This window comes from Gavia stellata, chromosome 2 (assembly GCF_030936135.1).
Source record: "Gavia stellata isolate bGavSte3 chromosome 2, bGavSte3.hap2, whole genome shotgun sequence".
Classification (NCBI taxonomy): Eukaryota; Metazoa; Chordata; class Aves; order Gaviiformes; family Gaviidae; genus Gavia; species Gavia stellata.
This window is the reverse complement of record NC_082595.1, coordinates 61,377,350-61,395,016: the sequence shown is the minus strand read 5'-3', so window position 1 is coordinate 61,395,016 and position 17,667 is coordinate 61,377,350. Positions and strand designations below refer to the sequence as shown.

Genomic DNA, 17,667 nt, shown 5'->3' with positions numbered 1-17,667 from the left:
CCTAGTTACCAACTTCACAATTAGAAAAACAGTAAAATACTTTGACATTTCACAGTAAGAAATGCAATCTTTAGTTAAATTTGCGTTTCCATTTTTACCAGAATGGTCATGTTCATTGGCGAGATTTTCTTCTACAGGAAAATTTTATACCATGCTAACATTTATGCTACACATCAATAATCTGGCAAGAACTACTTCTGCTAGTATAACTTATTGTAAATGATGCCAAATCTTGGTATGCAAATGCATACACAAGAGTTGCTTTTGTTAGCATCATATATAACTACAGTTCTAGAGCTCTGCTTGTTTTTAGTGTATGAATGATAAAAATCACATTGGCAAAAGCATTTTTTTCCACAAAGGAGGTTGAGAATTCACTTAAAACAGGAGTATACACAGACAGCTACATCCACAAGCTTTTGACAGTGTAGACAGCAGCTTTACAAGTAGCACAAATCCTTTATAGGCATTTTATGCAATCTGCAGTTGCTCGTAACCAGCCGCTTGTGAAGACCATATAAAATCTGCACGTGACATCACGGCAATTGTTCTGCAATTAGGATCTAGGTTCCCTCAGATATCAATAGTCATTCCTTGGAAGCTTTTCCCCTATTGTGTTAACAGCTGTAAAGAAATAAACAAGATTGAAAACATTAAGTGATTTGAAGGAAGAGATGCATAACAAAGTTTCAAAGCAGAATTTTTGGAAGATTCACCGAAAAATTAATTTTATTTAAAATCCCTAATGCCTGAAGAGGTCTGCTTGAGCAGGATTTGTTCAAGAATCTGAAAGAGATGTCCAGAACGCCAACATCAGAATTTCACTTAATTTCTCAGCTCCTAACACTTGCCACAATTTACCTGAAATGAGACATCAAACTAGGGTTACTAAATTGGCTCAAAATTGCAAATCCTTTGCTTTTTTGAAAAAACAAACCAATCCAAAAAAAAGAAAAAAAAGCACTACTTCACCTATTCTTTCTCCTTCCCCCCAGGAAGCTGTTCTCCCTTCCAACCTCATCCCTGGTGCTAAACATTGCTTCTTCCCTGGCTCCAGCCACAGCCCTTCTTTTCCAACCCTGCTCCAGATGCCATTGCCTCTTTTACTCCTCCTTTTTTAATCTCAGGATATTTCTCAACACCATCCCTGACTTCTCATTCCCCGACATATTTTTGGAATCCTTCGAGAAGGAATATGCACTTCCTTCTTGGAGAATGCAATAGCTATTTTAATTGATCTTGAGTAAACGCTCACCAGTAAATCTAGGAAAGATAAAGATGATCCTTGCTTTCAGCTAATATTTAATGATAAGGAAATCAACACTTCAAGGCAACTGGTCAAACTCTGGCTGTACATTTATGTATTCCCCTGAATTGAATATTCTGGAGAACAGAACAATCCCATTCTGCACATTCAGAAACCAGGCAGCAAGGGACACATGCAAGTTCACACTACACTTTACGTCTGTAAGAAATCACATAGCTAAAATTTTCCCAACCGAGACAGCAAAATTCCAGTTTCTTTGTTGGAATTCTTCCCTAAAATCCTGCCTAGCAACTTTGATTGAGAGTTGAGTATGAATCAAAAACACTTTAACAGACCTTTACATTCAGGTTTGGATTTTAGGCACTGTAAAACACATTTATTCATCATGTGATCAGAGCTGATAAAAATTTAGCTACTGCACTGATTTCTAGGTTAGTTTTTTTCTACAGAAGAATTACATTGTAAGAGAGAAACTGTATAACACCAGGAGATGTACGAAGATAAAATTTAGAATCTAAGCAGATACAACAGGATTCGCAAAACAAAACACCTCATAAGAGTCATATTTTACCTGTAATACTACAAGATTCTTCAAGCAGCAATTTCTTCATCGCAAAAAGTACTATTTTATCTGCTGACATAAACCACAATATTCACAGAATAGTTCAGGTTGGAAAGGACCTCTGGAGATCATCAAGTCCAACCCCCCTGCTCAAAGCAGGGTCAGCTACAGCAGATGGCTCAGGCCTGAGTCCAGGTGGGTTTTAAACACCTCCAGGGATGGAGACTCCACAGCCTCTCTGAGGAGGAATAAAGTGTGAAACAATTGAAAACTTAGTCTTATTTCCAAAAGAGCAAGGTCTTCTCCTGAGGCATCACCACCAATGTGGAGATGACAGGCATTTCACGGATGGCATCCTGATGCCTGCAGGATCGCCACTCATCTGCCTACTGCCGTCTCAATAACAGCTTGCATTGCGGCACCTTCCTGCGAGGTGAGAAGTCTTCATTCAAACACGTTCCTTAAGTTAGAAGGAGAACACACCTGAACTTGCTTCTTACTTCCCACATGAGCAAATTACTGCTTGGTTACCAGCTACTAAAAAGATACGAACTTTCTGAGTTCCTCTTGCTGATCACTGCTGTTCTTGTTAGGAAAGCATTTTCAACTGTATGTACGCTGAACCAGTCAAAGAGTAATGCTAACCTGATAGGACCCATCTTTCTGAGATGAGACAAACGATATCCAGCTCCTGCGCCCATGAATTTTTATTTAATAAAACCAAACAGCTTCAGAGGAGCTTAAAACATAGGTCATGTGTTTTGTGGTTGTTTTATATAATAATGGCTTAAACACTGTAAAGTAAAACTGCCCACCTCCCCAGAGTCTTCAGGAGACACAAGCCACGCTGAGAGCAACCCAACCCTCACAGAGCAGGGGTGCTTCCTTGGGGCCTTGGCTAAACGAGCGGCACCAAGGGCATAGCAGCAGACCTTCAGGTGCTCAGGTATGACGGAAATACTTTGGGTTATTTCCGAAGGATTAATTTGGCATCACAGATCCTCAGGAAAGTAGGTAATGAACGTTTCCATCATGAGGTAAGTGAGAGGACTGCTAAAGGGAATGCAAACAATTTCTGCTTTTTGGACAAGGGAGAACATGTTAGTCTAATCTCTGGATATGTAGGATTTTAAGTATCAAAACATTTTACCCTGAGACAGTCACTTAATAGTCTACTATAGAATTACAGTTTAGTATAATATAGTTACTGGACAGCTGCAAAAATCAAGATTAAAAAGTGGGAATCGGAGGAATTAAAAAGCCCCATACCTCATGTATGTTCAGGCTACATGCAAGTTAAAAGCACCAGTCTAGTTCCTGAAATAAATCTTACTGCTGTCCACGTGATGAAGAAAACAGGGTGTTAGGTGGAAGAAAACATAAGGCCCAAGCAGCTAAGAGACCAAAACCTGACACATACTTCAAGTAAAATCGTATCTTTTTCTGAGAGGACAGAATTTTATTCAAGAAAGTTTGAGAAGCCCTGCTTAAAATTATTAATTAACTCCTTAGTAAAGGGTGAGGCAACTCAACAAGGACTACACTTCTGAGCCTGTTAGATCCCAGTTAATACCCTCTCTATTTTCTTCAAACTCCCCCCTTGCTGAGAACACAAAACACCAGCTGGGAAGCAAAGCGATGCTGCTGCATCTCCACCTATCTAGTTGCTATAGAAACAACAGAAACAGTAAGAGTTAGGAGTCTCACATTTAAGATCAGCTATAAAAATTAACAGAGAAATCCCTGCTGAGAAATGTAGTTGAGATTTGACCGTCTAAAAAATATTCGCGAAAAGAGCAAGGTCAACAGCAACAGCTGGAGCAAAAACCTGAAATATTTGCAAAAAGGGATGTAGATGGCAATAATTTAATGGGTTCTTTACAAGTAATAAGCATGGATAATGTATTTACTTTTCTGCATCAGTGGGAGAGTAGGGATAAAGCAATTAACAGATCTTGGTGGGAAATAAATGAAAATGTTGGGCTAGCAAGTATGTTTTCATAAATAATAGAAGTATCATGAACGGGACTCATATGGACATCCCTGTTGTCTTAATCAATATGCTTCCTATTTAAATATTTAGACAGTAGATCAGAATAAAGGGTGAAAGAAAAGAAACCATCTATTCTTTAGCAAGAGCATAATGGGTCAAAACAGGAACAACAGCCTAACAATAAATGGCAATACTTTAGTTTTAATGGTTATTGTTGTTATCTCTTCAAGTACAGCCATGACACAATTCTTAAGAGATTTGGTGCAGAATTACATTCCTGTGAGAAAACATCCATAGGGACGTAACACTTTCCATACACCATTCTTTATTGTTTATATCCAAACAAATGTGTTTCCCTTTTGGAATGTATCACTGGACAAAGAATAATCTGAAATTAAGAGGCTTCTATTGTAAAAGATATTGCAAGTCTTTTTGATAAAAAGCTCTCCCCACAATTAAAGAAACTGGCTTGTGATGAGGTCTTTTCAAGTCTCAATTATTTAAAAAGGCAATTGTAAATAGCACAGTGTTGATACATAGATGCGCTTTCAATTCACTAGCCAAAAACAAGAGTAGTGGTGATTTCATCTTAGCTTTTAGCACACTGCTCTACAAACGACAAAGGTCCTAAATGAGATGACAGTATTCCACTCCGTGGCACTGCTCAAAGGACCACTGAACCTTTAAGTTCAAGATTAAGAGGGAGCTGCAGATTGTTCACACAGATTTGCAAACAAAGCTTTTGCTTTTCTCATCCACAAGGAAATGTAGGCACTTTCCTGCCTTAAGTCAATGCTATTCAAACCCAGACATTGTTTTCAGATCAATATACTGTCATAGTGGTACTAACGCTTTCGATAACAATCAATCTAATTAATGCAGGGTTTAATACAGAAATGGTTCTAAAAAGATTTTATGATGCACTGCAAACCTCCAAATCACTACGACTTCCATTCACATTACTTCCATATATTGAAAACCGTATAGAAAAGTTGTTATCATCACTTCCCTCTCCTTTTTAAGAAAACGGTTTGGTCAACATTTTTCCGATACTGAAGCACTAGATAAATGTATACCATATAGAGTAAAGTATCTTCACATCTGCTTCTCTTTACAAGCCTTACATACTGTGAACTCATATTAGAGTCACTGCTCTGATTACACAGCATCACTTTCAACTTGGTTTTTTTCAGTGGTTATCCTTAACTTTACAAAAAAAACCCTATTTCATTATAATTTGGCTAGATTTGTAAATCCGTACAATTTTCTTCTACTATTTCTGTACTCTTAAAACGATTGACCTTGCAAAGCAGTATCATTAACAAGTCTCATCAATATATTTATCATTTAATTAAAATCAATAATGTTTCTACAGATTATATCAAATTGAGCAAGGCCAGAAATAAAGCTGATTACTACAGCACATGATCTAAAAAGGCAGTAAAATCACAAGGAATGCAAAATGCTTTGAAACAGTACATAATTCAAATGAAATAAAAACTTGTTTAAATCTAGAAAGGAGGAAAAAAAACAGAGCCAGACACATTAAGTAAATTTACGGCAAAGAAAGCAATGAATACCACAGAAAGCTTTTATAGCTAAATTTAAAAAAAAAATTGTAAAAAAGAATCAGTCCAAAAGTTTTTGCAATAAAAAATGAAAATACAAACAAATGTGGACACCTAAAATTTTACAGCTAAGTGTCACCAGATTGTTATCTTTAAATTCAAAAATGTACTTGGTTATCATCAGACGAACATCAGTGACAACAAAAACATTTTCAAATGTATTGGTAGCATGTAGGGAACTAAATGCATATAAACATATTTATTAATTGGATAATAATACATACATGGTAACAATTATTTTTATCTCTACTCTTGCTTCTAATAAAAATAATTTAAAAATGAAACATATACAGAAATGATAAAGACATGGAAGTGTGTGCCATTGTTTGAGAGGAAACAAAATCTTTTGCATAATTCTGAGAGATGGCAACTAGATATTCCATCATAAACCATGGTGTAAGATTATGTTAGGGACTTACGTATTTCATAGCTGCTGAACTGATATGGTCAAAATAATCATTATTCCAGATACCAGAAATTCTAATAGCAACCAGAAGTGTAGAATTTACCTCAAGCTCTGGAACTGATGGTAAGGAGCTAGACGTAGGAACAAACTGTACAGAAGGTATCCAAAATATTTCTTTGGAATGCCTTAGATAAAGATTTTGGTTAAACACATTCCTTGCCTGTATCTGTTACATGTTGAGAGGGGAAAGGTACTGTTTTCATATCGAAGCTACCTATCAAAGAAATATTTTCATGTTTATATATGCTCATAAAACTCCTCTATGCACAGAAAGCAAAAGAAAGCAGAAATACTAAAACTGTGCCTACAGTGAAACCATAGATCTGCACATATTAAAAAAAAAAAAAAAGTCCCTGAAATAAGATTATTTAGCCTACAGCAACAGCAAAGATGTGGCTACACAGGCTTCATTACACACTGATTTAAACCAGCCCATGACTCTGGATACTCTTCGGAGAATCAGTCAAAATCATACAATGCTTTGGGCTGGACAGGACCTCTGGAAGTCATCTGGTGCTCAAAACGGGGAGGTCACCCTGCTCAAAATACTGCCAACTTCAAAGACAGAACTGACTTTGAAGCTGCATCAGGTTGCTGAGTGTCATAACCAAGGGAGCTACAATTCTCCAAGGACGGAGGTTCCTCAGCCTTTCTGGTGTGCACTGTCTGACCACTCTCATGACGAAAAATTGTTTCCCATTACCTAATCAAAATGACTCTTGGGGAAACGCGTGTCTGTGCCGCTTCCTCCTTCCTCTGCATACCTCTTAAAATGGCTTCATCTGGTCTACAACCTCCCATTAGGCAGTCAAAGTCCACACTGAAAACACTGCATGCTGCTGAGTGCAATGGCAGTAAAGCTGACGCACGCAAAGCTATCACCGTCACCCTGTCACACTCCTATTGCACCTTTGGCTGAACAGTTACATAGCTATATGTTTAACACGGGAAACACGTATCTGAGATGACAGAGTCAGCCTAGAAGCCCAGACTTTGGAATACACTCGCTACAAATGTATCTTACCATGGGAAAGACTGACCCTTTTTTCCTCTCCCTTCATTTTAATCAAATCACATATAATGACATATAGATGAACTACCTAGTACGTTCTAGTCAAGTTGATATGCCTTCAGTTACTCTCATATATAACCATCCTTATGACAATGAAATCAGTGGTCAGGTAAAGTATTAATTTCTCTGTTTTACTTCATTTTTCACAAGTTGGATGTTCTCTTGAGAGGTAATTAAGCATATACCTCAACTGACATTAATTCTTTAAATTCACTCCCCTCAGCCCTACCCAGACACTCCCCCGAAACAGCCAAAACATCCATGTCCCTTGTAAGAATGCTCTGCTTCAAAATCAATTTGAAACAATGGTTTCTTAGGCAATTGCTAGAAAATGTATTTAATTTATGAACTCAGGGTGTTTGATCATTGTTGAAACAGGAAAAGACTATTCAACAAACTCTATTCCCTGGTTAATCATAGTTATATGGTTGCATACATAGTTGGATAATATAGTTGCATTTGTGTCACTGGAAAATGGACTGCAAACACAAGAGGAATATGAAGTAAGAGTAATCACAAGAGGAGAATATAATTCTGGCCTACATAAAAGTTCAGAAATGAAAAAATCTTCCTTTCACACACCATTTCTTTCAGGTTTCTTATGGCTGACAGAGCATTAAATTACTGCAAAACAAAAATGAAAACTCCAGACAGCTTTGTATGCTGGGCATTGCTTCTATTATAACAATCTTCACAATGTACTAGTGTACCAGTGGTTTCACCCCAATCAATGACAATGCAGTTCAAGTGAAAAAGAATAAAAAAAAAAATCTCACATTAGGAGAATGCCAAAACATTTGACACAAATTAAATTTTATGTTGCTATGCAACATTATCCAAAGCATTCTGCTGCTGCTAATGCTGCAATAGCATATTTGAACTTAAAATGTTACATGCAACCTTGAGAAGGACAAAGAAGGGGGAAGATGGAAACAAAGAGAAAAATATGATCATAAATTATCAATGAAAAATGTCATTAAAAAATGTTTGAATAACACACTGAATTCGCATTGTCCCTGGGATTTTCAACACATTACAGTACACACTCCAGCTACATTCCCATGAAGCTACTCAGCAATCATCTAGGGCCTTGTCTTTAGACCTTGTCTGGGCTCTTTGGGAGCACCAAGGAGAGCATGGGACAAGACAGATTGCTCAACCTCTGCTACCCCATTTCTGAGCAGTGCAGATATGCAGGCCCATCGTGCATGGGAACAGAAAGACTCACCTCAGAAATAACGTTCTGCTTTTTAATGTATTACGAAGAGGAAATGGAGAAATAAATTTCACTCCATAAAAGGACAGTCAAACTCTTCCTCTGTTGGGGCTTCAAGAGACATCCTGAATGCCCCAAGATACTGAGTCAAACCAAGTTTATGCACCTCTGCTGTCAGGTTCTTATTAGATATTCTTCACACATGATCTTTACTCAGAATAACTACCCAAAGGCAAATCAACTGAGAAGATATTTGCATGTGTAAAACATTACAAACACTACCACTGTCTTCACCTTTTTAAAGGCAAACACTAAGAGACAGCAAGTCTGACAGAACACTAACATGAGAAAGCCTATGGCTGTTCTAACCTTGGGACTGGAATTTGAGAGGAGGGAGAAATGAGATGATGAGATTCTCACCTGTTCCTGCTGTTGGAACTCTTCACTTATTTGCATTACTTTGTTTCTGTTACAGCAGCATGAAAATTAGATACCACAACGGCTATATCTGGTAATTCTTTCAGTTGCAGCACTGAATTCCACCATTGCCAAATCCTGGTATTTGTTTTATATGATATTCTGACTACTCCTCATGGTTTAGTAGGGTTATTAAGACAGGAGGATGAAGACTCTATCCAATCAAAGGACAAATGACTGAAAGTGAGACTGCTGACACTGTCATAAAACATTTTGTTAATTGGTTTTCACAAAGTATCTTTGGCAGTAAAACTCCAATACCTCCATTCCCCTGAGAGTCTGGTAGAGTCAAAGAATTAACAAAGCTTTTCTAACTGCAATAAATAATATAGTACCAAATGAATAGATATAAATGTAACCCATTTTCATTACAAACCAGCTTCTGCTTGGATAGCTTAGATTGACTGAATTAGGTTGAAATATTAGAAGTCCTTTAACGGAAATTTCAAAGGAGGAAAAGAGTAAGAAAAAGGTAGTATGGTTATCTAGAGAGGTTACTTCCATGTTGAGTGGATCTTAAAAGTCCCTTTTTGTCTGCACATGGACGTGGGAATATAGCTTAAGGGACTCAGAACTATGGAATATATTTCTTTTATTATTATTTTAGGGTACAAACTTTTGGTAGGATTTAGAAAAGCAATAAATACATTAAGTTTTACAGGATTTTAACAAAGGTTTATGTCTAATAATATTTCATACTGTTTAATTAGCTCTTGTCAGTTTATTACATACATTATTTTGCAGCTTTAAGCTACATTATTTATCCACTTTTCATATATGCTCTTTCCCTATGCTTATAATCTCAAGGGAAAAACAGATGAGGAGTCATCTCTCCTCCCTGCTTCTTTCATGCCGAGTCTAAAGACTAGAAAATCTAATCCTTACATGATCAATTTAAACGTTTGTTATACTATAGCATCAACTTCTCTTTTGTGTAGAAATAATTTACAACATAACCCCAATCTTTCTACAATCCTTCTCAGAGTATCTTCTTGAAGCAAGCTCTTGGCTTCCAATATTTGCAGGGATAAGTTACATGTCACTTTCTCATCATAGCTGGCCCAGCAGATCAGTGTTCAGGCTTCAGGAAGAAACTTTATCACCCTAATACAAGCCTTGACACCTACAGCAAAACTAATTGGGACTTAACAGTCCAGCGGACCATAAGCTCTCAGACTCACTATCCAGATACCACGTTCTAGACGACTTACTAACGTATCAGTTGAGGCAGCACAGCCTCACATGGCTTGCAGTGGAAAAAAGCAACTATGGACTGCAAAGTGAGCAGATGCACAAAGTACCACTGCTCAGCTGACACATTCATTAAAACCTAAGTTAAGCAAAACACACCCTTTAAAATCCATCCTAACAGAAACCCTTTCCCTCATCATCAGTCTGTTCACCCCAGGCCCCAGATAAAATCTCTCTCCATCTCTCAGCCAGTTCACGCTGAAGCTACTCCCTCACTCCTCGGTTTCCTGACTTTGGGGGGATCCTCAGGCCCATTCAGGCTCTGATGTTTAAGGAGCCAAGCACCAGTGGCCAGGTTCTTTAGCAACAGTTGTACTTCAAACACAGTCTTGAATCATAAAGTTGGAGAAAACAGATTCTCTAGTTTCCCCGTGGAGGTTGTCCCAAGGTGTCTCCATCTGAACAAGCAGCTACGGAGTTTTAAAAGTAACCAGTAAATGTGGTCTGCCTGGGGCACGCTGCAACTGTAGTAACAAATGCTCGACTTCATTTCCACTGTTATTCAGAAGTACAACTGTTTCACCACATTAACCAGAGTTTATAGCAGAGCAGAATCCCCACATGATCTCAAGAGCTGTCCTACATCATGCAGCCCACAGGGGCATAGCCATGCCCCTTAAAGCAGGGCTCCCAGGTAGCTGGTGTGCTCTGCCCCTGCGCCAACAGCCTGCTCGTATGCTCGAGCTGCTCCATCGTGGCTGGGGCTGCACTGGTTCCTTTGGATCCAAAGGACCTAATGAGATTTTATGAGGCGGTGAGCCTAACAGCAGACACAGCAAAACATTTCTGGATACACTGCCATACCAGTGTTCAGTACTAAACTTCAATATTGCAAAATCAGTAAAAGACTAATGTGATTATGATGATCCTCTTAAGCCTTTTTAGGCTATTTTCATGTAGAAGAAGAAGTCAGGCAGAGGTAACAAGGGATATGTTTAGAGATAGATTCATAAGTTACAGTATTTCCACTTGTTTTCTGAAGCCTAAAAGAGATTTATTCATTACCTGCCAGTTTTAGATACTCCCCCACACAAATGAGATTAAGAGATATTAAAGTAGCACATCTGCATGTGTTTATGTTAATGATGACTTTATAGTGTTTCTCAATACCAAATATTTTCAGTGTATGCACCCTGCGTAAAATTTAGAAGAATACTGCATTCCCTTTCTGCTCATTTCATCAGTAAATGCTATGGAAAGGAGCCTAATGTTCAGCTGGCATTCAAATTTTTATGGTATTCCTTCTATAGTATAAGCTCCAATCTTCACTGTAGCATAAGCCCAGTCTGAGAATAAAACTCTATATGGTCTAGATCTGACTGAAAAACTGAGGACCTAACACTTAAAATCAACACTAATTCAGAATTATCAGCATCTCAAAACAATTCTCATCAAGACAATTCTGCAGATAAATTAAAGGTCATATGTGCTTATGCAGATTTTCCGCCAATTCAAAATAATTTTCTAACAGGCCAGGCAGGAACAAGCATAAACCATTTGAAACCAGAATGTATTTTCATTAACAACCATAAACAACTGAAAGTTGTAGATCTAGAATACTGCTATTCCAGACATGAGTGAACACTGCCTACACAACAACCCAATTCAAGTATTTTAGTTTATTTATGCAACCCTTCTTGTACACAAAGGGCAGAATGGGTAAAGTACTAAACAAATGGCTCTTGATTTGGTAAACTCAAGTCAGAGAGGCCAGTGCAGTAACAGGGCGCAGGAGCGAATGCAGAGCAGTGCACGTTGCGCAGGGAAAAAACAGCAACTATACAGACAGGGCTCGGGTGTTTGGTGTCAAGCAGGGAGAGAACTTGGAGAATGGTAACCAGAGAGGTTCTTTCAAGCAAAGACCGACCCATAAAACAACAGAGATGGCAGAAGCAAGGGACAGAGACCAAGGAAAGTATCTGCATCTACAGGCATAGCTGGTGGAGGCTGGGAAAGGTATATGAGCAATGGGGGAAAAACTGGCTCAGAATACAGAGATCGAAAACCTGAACTTGGTTCAAGGAAAGAAAAACTATTTAAAAGTTAAGATTTAATATACCAATTAAAAAGTTACAGAAACCACAAATTATCTTTTAAGAGTCTCAAGCACTTATCCCAGTTACTTAGCTGCTGTATGTAAAGTCCGCAATAGTTAAATTTGCTTGTCTTGGAAAAGAGAAATAGTTTTGTTTCTCAGATACCATAGTATTTACACAGTTTGACAAATACTGATTTTCAATAACTTTTCTTTTTAAAAAACATAAACCAGTTTCACTTCGTAGAAGGGCATTCATAAATTGTGTTTTAGTATCAACAGTCACAGCCTAAGACAACACAGTACTTACAGCCTTTGCTTCCAGCTTATGTACCCTGCTGTCTCGGGCATGACAAGTATTTTTCCCTACCCATAACTGCTTCTACGGTTTCCAGGTTTTCTCTCAGAAAAACATCACTTCCTTATCCAGAAGAGTCTTTCTTTCTGCAGAATACTTTGCAGCCATACATTTCAAACCAGCACCTCCAAAATTTCAAAATAACGATTCTGCAGATAGCGAGGCAAAGTATGCTGGACACAACCAAGGAAGATTCAGAACACTACCACTTTAGAGCTGTGAACACTGCTCCCTCCTTTCCATCTACGAATCTGTTACTAGCAATGAGATAGTGTTTGAGGATAAAGATTTCACAAGAATTCAGGCATCCTATTCTTGAACCTAAAAACCCTGGCCACAAATTGCTCACATGGCACTTTGGTCCTAGTGGGAAATGCCCGGACCCCTCATACATTTGCTTGAATAACCAAATGCAGTAAGTTTGGTGCTTCTCAACACCATAAATGAGGTGAGAGATCCCACTTAAAGATTTGTTTATATATACATCCGTTAAACAGACATGGTTACATTCTTAGTATTTTCTGCATGCATTTTCATGTGCAGAGTAACACATTTGGAGTAGCCTTAGAAATTCGTGCAGCTAGGTGAACAAATTAATTAGGCTAAGTAACAGTGAGTTGTCAGCACCTCTGCTAACATGCGCGTAACTGCCATGGGCACACTCTTATCACGTGGTATCTTGCAGTAAGCACTAGGCAACTTGCTCCTTTTCATGAAGGAATAAAGGTATCTTTTATTTACTGCAGGATACCACTGGTAAAAGCATGCCCACAGGCAGGTAGATCAGCTAAAGGGTTTTGAGTTTGTATTTTCGCTTGCGCTCACAATAAAGTTGTCTCCATCAAGAAAACATGCTTATACTCTGACCTGCAAGTCTCAGATGAAGAGGTTCCTCAGTTTAGAGACTACATGTATGATAACTGAGCTGTAGCAGAGCAGTGGAGGAATCTCTCTAGATTAATAATGAGTTTATCCACCTGCCCTGATTACTTACTGTGTTTACAAAGTCAACACAAGATTGAGGCAATGACATTTTGTCAAATTCATGATTATTCCATTAAGGCTTCCTTAATATTTATGGCAGCTTTCCAGCCCTCAAATTTAAAATAACCCAGGTAAGAGAAAGAAGAGTGTTCGTATTGAGCATATTTGATCTAATGACTTGAAGTGTTCATAGAAATTACTACAGTTTATTAAAACCTGCACAGTAGCTAGTAAAATGTTAATCTTCTGTCCTAAAACTGTCTTGATTTGTGAATGTAAACAGAAGAAAAAAATACATTGGAACAAGCAATGAAGGCAAACAGGCCAGAACAATTTACACAAGGAGGAAGTAATTTCTTTTCTTCAGAAGTATACAAGAATTCTTTGGGGAAAATAAGTATATTAAATATATTTATTTTACAATGTTCAGTGTAATGTACTGCTACAACATGGCATTTCAGATTCTAAAAGTTTGTTTCTGTAGTATATTGCTAGTATCTTAATTTTTATTTTACTACCTAATAAAAATGCATCAAAAGACAATTATGTTAACAGATGCTTTCATGAGCAAATACACTAGGCATTAGTATTTCTTGTCCTCATTAATGCAAACCAAAAAGCAGTTCTTGGCAGGATATAAACAGGTGGTGCTTTGGTAGCCAACTTAAGACAAGGTGTGGGAGTCTGATTGTTAACGGCTTTTGAAGATTAGGCTCTTTCCAAATGACATATGTAGCACAAAACCAAAAAATCATTAAGTCATCTTAGAAAAATTTAACCTAACACATTATCAATTATTAACTTGTTCATGTGTCTGGAAGTATTTGCAACACTTATTATAATATATAATTTACATATATATAAAATAGATATAATATATAACATATATAAAACAACACTTATAATAGTAAGAATCAAGACCCCTCTTACACACTGAATTGAAGTTGCTGTACTGTATCTAATACCATGTGGAAGAGCTAATTAGTTATTGAGTTGGAATGCCTACAGCCAGTTTTCAGCACCAGGTATTAAAAGATTTTTCAGTCAATCACCAATTGAGGCCAATTCTGGACTGAAGTCTGTGGTTGAAGATTTTCAGACACTTTCACAAACTTACTGTGCAAAACAACTGAAAGTTAATTAATCACGATACGGGATCAGCTTGACACCTCCAAAAACCCCCGTAGTCAGTAACAAATATACTTCCAATAATATAAATAACACAAACATGTCTGGAAAGTCACTTTTTTTTTGGTTGGTTGTTTTTTTATTTTTAAAGTGTAAGGACAAAAAGTTATCTGTTGTTTAAAAAAAAAAAAAAAAAAGAGCCTGCCAAACCCAAAATTGATAAAATCCCTTTTTTGTTTTGTAAAGAATTTTCCCAACAATCTCCAAACGCTTTACAAACTAGTAAATTTTACAAACTAATAAAACTAAGACATGTCAGAACTATAGCCTGTAGTAGCTTAAACATACGTGACCATGATCACACTACTCATTCTTAAAGCTACTAAAGGAAGTTAAAAGCTAGAAGGCATAGGGAAAGAAGATTTGGTACACGTAATTTTGAGTGGGGAAACACAAAAAGCTGTTTTGGGAAGTAAAAGCCTTAAGAAAGCCAGTCTCAACATCCTTTCTGAGGCAGAACCACCACAGCAGGAACTGTTACCAACTTCAGAATCTAGAGACCTTTAGGTTTTAATGAGTCTACGAAGTTTTTGAAGGAGTAGGGTACTTTTAATGAGAACCTAAAATAAAGGATGGTCACTCCATCTGGAATGAGTGAGCTTTTCCCCGCTGTGTCAGTCAAGGTATGAACTGTAGCGTTCTACCTGTACCAGCCACTGCAGAGCTCAAAGTTGTGAAGGCCAAAGGGAGGAGCAATAATTAAGGTTGTGAAGATGAAGAAAGAGGAGTATTTCAGGAAAGTCAAAGCTGAGTCAAGGTTATATGAGTAATGTTAAAGAGGTGGGAAAAGGCAGATCAACAGATACGGGAACGTGGGCAGAGGAGCAGGAAGTTGGAAGCAAATGAAAGATTTGCGTCAAGAAAGAAAACAGAGAAGAAGAGTTGTGAAGAAGGCTCTACGTGCCGAAAACAAAATCTCAAATAGTTCAGAACTAATTATACTATTTTTCCATTCAACAATTATGCCCTTTTTAAAAATGAAAAACAACCTGCATAGACATGCAGTGGGTGTGAGATACCAATTCCTGAGAAACGTTCTATGATTCATGCTAAAAACATGAGCATGTTAAACTGTGGCAGGAAGAGCTGTGCTGATTTTTTAAATTTTTTTTTTAAATTAAACAACTCCAAACACATAGTACACTTTCAAAGAAAGACGTGATTGTCCTTGCTACAGCAAATTTGTCTGAATTTACTAGGAAAAACATTTATGTTTTTAGTGCTGAAGGTTTATGATTTACCTCACTGTTGATGTTGCCAATAAGTCCTTGGACATTCTCACAAAACATCAAGTGCTTAAAATGCAAACAAATAGTCTAGGCACTCAACTCCTGTTCCTCAAAGCCAGATGATGACTTTTGAAAAGCGCAATGAAGTACCTTTGAGAAAACCCCTAGCTTTCAGAACATACCAGAGCACTTTCTACTCCCTGTTACTCTGTCCCATGTTTTGTATACACTATGCCACACATCAGCTGAAATTCGTCGCTATAGTTGCAACATCCATTTTGAAAATAGTCACGTTACAATCTTAGGACCAGGGTGAAAGTCTAGGGAAGCTTTATTAAAGGCAATAATAGCTTTAATACAGATTTAATGGCTATAATGCCCCTACCATTAAAAATCCAAAAGCTATCAACTCATTTGACAACTTGAAATCTGATATTAATAAGGTGAAAAGGGATACTCACACACACCCCCCAAATCTGAACACAATTTTTTGTAAGACTGAAGCATTTCTTGCATACTAAAGACTAAACTAGATACACACTAAAGGAGGACTGTACCCAAAAGGCTGAATTGTTCTACAAGCTCAACATATGGGTACCAGTCAGAAAAAACCCAACCATATAGTCATTATTATATTGACATTTTAGCTACCAGCATTTTAATGAAATCATCCTCAGAAACAATGTAAGGCACCTGGAAATTAACGCAGTAGCTGTCCAGTTTTAGTGATAGTACATTAGGCTATTTTATCTCACTCTCATTAAGGAGTGAGATATCAAAGGACTATGCATTTTCTGCAGGATAAAAACATGCAGGTGAGCAGTTACTACAGAGCAACTAATGCAGAGTAAATCCACACCCTAGACTGCCTTGCTATAACTTGTTCATGTAGCCATACCCGCCACTTTAGTTTAAGTTTTCCAACTAAATTAAATTAAAACTACCTAAATACTGAAGAAGGGTTCCAAGTCATGTGCACCAAGAAAAACAGCTGTACAGTTTCAAATGTTTCTGCCTCTAGCAGTCCACGCTCTCTCTCCACTGGAGATAATCACCCAGACAGCAGACGGCTGCAGTGAACAGGCTCCTCTGCCGCAGCCTTCCAGCCCACTTTAGCACCTCGGCAGGAACAACTATACCTTTGTCAAGGGCAAAAGTTAGCACCGGGACCACGGGCTGGGACAGCCGCAGCGGAGAAGCACGCTCGCATCACTGACTGCGTGGTACCCAGCGTTGCCTCTGGTGCAGCAGAGGGCTCGGCGGTCTGAGACAGCACCACCTTGCACTGGCACAGCTGAGTTGAGCACAATTCAGTGTTCAGACCACTCAGAATAGCCACAAAGAAGTTTAACACAATTTAGTTAATCTATTTCAACAGTTAATGCAGACTTTCCTGAGCATTCCCATGTACACCACCCCGGAGACAGAGAGAGAGCTAAAGACAGAGATTAGCATCTAGTATTTTTCCAGTGAAGCAAAAAGAAAAGTCGTAAGTGAGCAGAACTGTGGGGATCAGCACTTCAGTAAACTACAGGTTATAAAGGAATATATATCCCTATAGATAGGGATAAAATAAGCATCAAAACTTCCACATTGCAGGAGGAGAAATAGCTTGAAAATGAGATAAACTAGAAAACAGCTTGATCTGTTTAACATTTTTTCAAACTTACCGCAGCACTTGCAATATACACTCACGTATTTTTATGTTACGTAGAAAAGGTGACTTGCAGGTCCCCTAAAAGTTTCACTGCTACTGTAAGCCCTTCCCATTCCACTACAGAAGCTGGCACAAAGAAGAATAGCAGGTCCCCATCAAAGCACGGAGACATGCACAGAGAAATAAGCTTCCAAGTAAATCCTGTGTCCTAGCAAACAGTGGCAGTGAGCCAGCCACAGCATATGTATTTGCTGACAGTAAAATTAGTAAGAAGCTACTGCAAA

The 17,667-nt window shown here is 38.0% G+C and overlaps 1 protein-coding gene across 2 annotated transcripts in view; it reads right to left on the bottom strand.

Moving 5' to 3' along the window:
• CDK19 (cyclin dependent kinase 19) overlaps positions 1-17,667 on the bottom strand; it is a 131,932-nt gene that overhangs the window by 35,375 nt on the left and 78,890 nt on the right. The window lies entirely within an intron of this gene.